Source organism: Myodes glareolus, chromosome 3 (genome assembly GCF_982192425.1).
Source record: "Myodes glareolus chromosome 3, mMyoGla1.1, whole genome shotgun sequence".
Taxonomy (NCBI): Eukaryota; Metazoa; Chordata; class Mammalia; order Rodentia; family Cricetidae; genus Myodes; species Myodes glareolus.
Window position 1 is genome coordinate 108,050,336 of NC_142028.1, and position 5,640 is coordinate 108,055,975.

The 5,640-nt window shown below is 44.8% G+C and overlaps 1 pseudogene; it reads left to right on the forward strand.

Moving 5' to 3' along the window:
* Positions 1-5,166: 5,166 nt before the first annotated feature.
* Positions 5,167-5,439, forward strand: LOC146895067 (large ribosomal subunit protein eL27 pseudogene; annotated as a pseudogene).
* Positions 5,440-5,640: the final 201 nt, after the last annotated feature.

Below are 5,640 nucleotides of genomic sequence, written 5' to 3' on the forward strand. Positions count from 1 at the left end.
GTTTTTAAATTTATTCCAAAGGATTTTTTAAAAAAAATCTGGTAGGATGTTAGGGAGTTAAAGATTGGCCAAGCCAAATTGTAATCAGGCTCTGGACTTAACAACACCCAGCCTCTCCACATCTCAGATGATCTACTTAGTCAGCTGGTTCTTTTGCAGTGTTGGACCGGACACATGCTGGAAGGGGATGGGAGATGGCGCAGCTAGCTGGGGTGAAGAAGGTGATAACGTCATGATACAGATAGAGAAGAGGTGATAATGGGGCCTCCAAGAACAGTTAGTGAAAATCAAATGCAGTCTTTAAGCAGAGCATGGGTCTAAGCATCCAGAAACAATCCCTTCATAAAAGTTGTAACACAAACACATACGAACAGTGTTAGTAGTTACAGTGGAGTGGTGGCGAATGAACCCAAGAGCCACGTCAATGATGGTGGGGTGGCAGAATTCCTACAGCTTCAGGCTCAGCCTCTAAGAGTTTAATTATGTTGAAAGAGAACATGAAGCTCCCCAGCCACTGGGAAGACAGTGTGACGGCAATTAATCACCAAGAGGCCTCCCACCCGATTGCCTCTCTCCATATCCACAGTAGGAAATTTTCTCAATGTATCATACAGACTTCAGATACTGGGAAGAAAGCTCCTGCTCAAAGGCTGTACATCCTAAGGCGCTGCGTACGACATTGTTTTCTGTCCATCTGAAATACGTAAGTGCTGCTGTGTGACAGATCAGCCTGTCAAGAGTGACCACTCTCCACACAGTTGAGCTTCTGGGGTCAGGAACTTATATTTAAATTGGTTCCCATCAGGAACTGTGGGGCACAGCTTAGGCAAATCTGACCAGACACATGCTGCAGACACATGGCCTGGGTGTCTTCCTGTCCCTCCTTAACTAGACAGGAGAGCTTCGGGTAGCAGCCCTTGGGACTACTGTTTTCTTAAACTGTTTCCTGGGGTGGCTGGTCGTATGTCAACTGACACAAGTTAGAGTTACGAATGGAACCTCAGTTGAAAGAAACACCTCCGTGAGATCCAGCTGTAAGGCATTTTCTTAGTTAGTGATTGGCAGGGTAGGACCCAACCCACTGTGAGTGGTGCCATCTCTCTGGTGGTCCTATGTTATAGCGGGAGGCTGCTTGTTGGTTCCCGGTCGCCTGGCTAGCTTAGACCCGAAATAATCACACAGAAAAAGTATTAATTAAATCACTTAGCTTTAACTTCTTATTGGTTACATAAGAACTCTTATGTAACTCTTACATATTAATTTAACCCATTCCTATTGATCTTTGTATCACCATGTTGCTGTGGTTTACTGGCAAGATTCCAACTGGAAGCTCCATGGCTTTTTTCTGACTCCACCCTGCTTCCTCCTAGCATTCAGTTTAGTTTTTCCCCCCTACTAAGTTTTGCCCTGCTATAGGTCCAAAGCACTTTATTCATTAATGGTAATCACAGCACAGAGAGGGAAATCCCACATCACTATGTTCTATAAAAAAAAAGCAGGCTGAATAAGCCATAGGGAGCAAGCCAGTGAGCAGCACCCTTCCACAGCCTCTGCATCAGCTCCTGCCTCCAGGTACCTGCCCTGCTTGAGTTCCTGTCTTGGCTTCCTTCAGTGATGCACTACAATGTGGAAGTGTAAGTCAAAGTAAACCCTTTCCTCCCCAACTTGCTTTTTGGCCATGGTGTTTCATCACAGCAGCAGAAACCCTTACTATGACACACCCTTTCCAAGCTACCTTGTTCTCCATACTCTTCCCAACTTCCATCTTCTGCTCCTTCTGAAATGAACCTTTGGTGAGGCATCTAGGGTTCCTCAAACCTTTTGCAGGGACCCAGAGGAGCTCTGAGTCCCACGTTTTGGCCTCCTGGGAAGTTGCCGCATTTTCCACTGTCTGCTCAGGAGCACTCAGTTTGGAAATATGGATGCATGCTGAAATAATGGCAATTCTTTGTGCATAGAAGTGTGTTTGTTTTTAATTTAGTATTTGTGTAAAGATTTTTTTGGGGGGCAGCAACTACCAAGTTTAAAAAGCAGTTGATGTTTTCATTGGTCTTTTGAGGGCAAATCTTTGTTCTATGGGTTTAACATCCTATAAGCAGTGTTGAACAGCATTCCAAAACCAGCCCCTCCCCCATTGCCCAGTTGTAATAGAAGAAAAGAGAAGCGTGCGACAAGAGACATAGGAAAACCTCAGAAGTGCCTGTCATTAGGGCCTGGGCTTAATTATATATTCCATGTGCCCTTAATGCCAAATCAAGTCTGTTGGATTAGATAAAACTAAACACATGAATGGTACCCATGTGAATGAACATTTGCTGTCCTGCTGGTCAGTTCCCAAATAACCACTCAGAGGCTTACATTACTTATAAACACTCAGCCAATAGCTCAGGCTTATTACTAACCAGCTCTTACGTTTAAAGTAACCCATTTCTATTAATCTACATTCTGCCATGTGACTCATGGCTTGTTATCTCATTTTCTGTACATCCCGTTTGCTTGGTGGCTGGCTGATGGCTGCTGTGACTGCCCTGATTCCGCTCTTCTCTCTCAGCATTCTCCCTGTGTCAGGCTGTCTTGCCCAACCTCTTTCTGCCCTGCTATTGGCCAGTCAACCTTATTATTAGCAACCATCACAACCTACAGCATACCAGGCCACATATAAACCAGGTATGTTGATAGAACTGGTAGGACCTTAGTCTGAGGTTTCGAAGGCGTCCGCGTATCTAAAAGATTCAGAGTGTCACTTGGACTTTAAGTGGAAGAGGAACCCTAGCATGAAATCTCAGATCTTAATGAAGCAAATCTGGCAAAGTTGAGCAAGAAGCAGCTACAAGGGGGAAGATTTATGTGCATTTTTAGGCCCCCATGCAAAGCCTCAGATTGTCTTTTGAGCAGAATGGAGCAAATTGTTGGGAATCTTGTTATCTGAGCAACCAGTTATGTGAACATTGAGCATGCCATTGCCACAGCCAGCATGTCACCACACAGCCAGCGTGTCACCACACAGCCAGCGTGTCACCACACAGCCAGCGTGTCACCACACAGCCAGCGTGTCACCACACAGCCAGCGTGTCACCACACAGCCAGCGTGTCACCACACAGCCAGCATGACAAAAGTAACAATGAAGGGAAGGGCCACAAATCTATTTAGAATGAAGCCAGTAATGTCTGCCTTTGTGATCATGTCCAAGAGTCATTCCTACCCAAATATTAAGTAGCAAACGGGAAGAATTCATTCGAGTCCTGTGAGCTTTCATTTTATTTTCCTTTACTTCCCTTTTTAATAATTTGTGTGAGTATACTATGAATGGTTTTAAAGAGAGCCGAAACACTTAAATAATACAGGGATCATGTTCTTTAGTTTAAAGTCCTATTTCTGGATCTGTCCTTACCAAATGATAACTCTTAATTTTTCAAAAAAAAATATGTTTGGCCAACTCTGGATAAAATGCAGGCATAGAACTAAACCCCTTTCATCTGTCCATGGCTTGGCTTTTCCCAAAAGAGATGGACTCCTTTCTTCTAGGGAAAGCCATGTTTTTAAGTGACGGCTGTGTAGTGCTTGAACAGATCCTCCTTCCTATTTTCTGTTTCCTTCCCTCCTTCCCACAGTTTCCTTACAAGGCAGGCACATCTGAGGAGCATGCCAGCATTTGTGATATTTGCCAGTCTCTGAGGAAATGTGTCTGTCGGAACATTTTAGAGCCTGGGGATTCTTTTAGTTCCCCTTGGTCACTGCCTGAGATTTAGGCATAGCTTTTTATCCAGTATGAACAAGAACACATTCCTTCATGCTCTTCCCTTCCCAGGAGATCTTCCTTAGGCCCAAACTGGAAAGGTTTTACCAAATGACTGACATACTGTCAGAAAGATGAAGGCTTACGTGGAAAGGGGCTTATATCAGTTCATTTTCTGGGCTGTAATAATGCACCAGGACTAAAAACAACTCCGGGAAGAAAAGCTTTTCTTTTGCTCACGGTTCAAGAGAAGCAGAGTCCTTATGGCAGGGAAGGCTTGGCATGGTGACAGAGTTGTAAGCTGATTGGTCACATTGTCATCCACACATGGGAAGCAGTAAGAAAACAGGACCTAGGGCAAGACTATAGCTCCTCAAAGCCCACCTCTAAGTCGTGAACTTCCTTCAGCAAGGCTATTCTCCTAAAGGTTCTGTCACCTCCAAATAGTGTCACCCACTGGGGACCAGGTATTCAAATACATGAGCCTAAGAGGGGGGGACATTTCTCATTCAAACCACCACAGAGTTGTATGGTATCTTCTGTTAGTGAAACGATGCCCTTGGAAAAGATGCCGGACTCATGTTTATAAAGGAAGGACCCGGGCACAGTGGTTCACCCCTGTAATATTAACAGTCAGGAGGCTGAGGCAAAGGAATTACAATTTTGGGACTGGCCTGGGCTATGCTATGCAGTGAGACCTTGTCTCAAAGAAGGAAAAAGAGGAAAAACCTAGAAGGATGAGGTGGAGGAGAAAGAGGAGTAGAAGGGGAGAAAATGTCTGGGAAGTAATGGGTTATTCCTAAGACAAAGGTGGGGTTGTTTGGTGTGGGAGATCTTTTAGCCACATTCAGAGTTGCTCATCACCAGGACCAGGTGCTGTTCCTGTCAGGGTCTGGAGGATTGGCCACAGTGCGGCTTAGTAGAGCAGTTCTCAGATTTCTTGTCTTAAAAAGTGTCCATCTTTTTTAAAGGGAATGGGGAGGGAGGGATAAGAAGGCATGAAAGGAATCTTTGGATATTCTGGCTACCTGAGCACCAGAGGAGGCAGTGGAGGAGAGACAGGGCTGCCTGTCGGTGCACCTTTCACTACCGCCAAGATGGCCGCTTCTTTCTCGACAAGATCTCTATTCCTGGAGACTCACTTTACATGTGCACATACGAAATAGGACGTGCCCACATTTTTATTAATATCTAGACTGTATACTCATTGGGTTGAGTATGGGTATGGCCCTTCAGGAAACTGGTCCCAAAGGGAAGGTGTTGAGGGGCAGGACTGGAGGATGAGAAAGAAAAAAGACGAAAACAAAATATGGGACCAGGAGGTTTTACATAAGCTGATGGTTTATGTCATAAGCTGATGGTTTATGTCAAACAAGTTTATTAAGAAGTGTAGAATCAGTTCTGCTGGGACCCGGCCGCTCGCGTCAAAATGGGCAAGTTCATGAAACCCGGGAAAGTCGCCAAGAGATCCAAGATCAAGTCCTTTGTGAAGGTTTATAACTACAACCACCTGATGCCCACAAGGTACTCTGTGGACATCCCCCTGGACAAAACTGTTGTCAACAAGGATGCCTTTAGGAACCCAGCCCTGAAATGCAAGGCAAGGCAGGAAGCCAAGGTCAAATTTGAGGAACGATACAAGACAGGGAAGAGCAAATGGTTTTTCCAGAAGCTTCGCTTTTAGGTATATTTTTGTTTACATCATTAAAAGTTTAAAAAACACGCACACACACACACACACAAAGAAGTATAGAATCAGCCGACAGTGATAGTGCACACCCAGCACTCAGAATCCAATCAGCACTGGATTCTGAGTTCGAGGCCAGCTTGGTCTACAGAGTAAGTTCCAGAATAAGCAGGGCTATACAGAAAAACCCTGTCTTGGAGGGAAAAAGTATAGCAT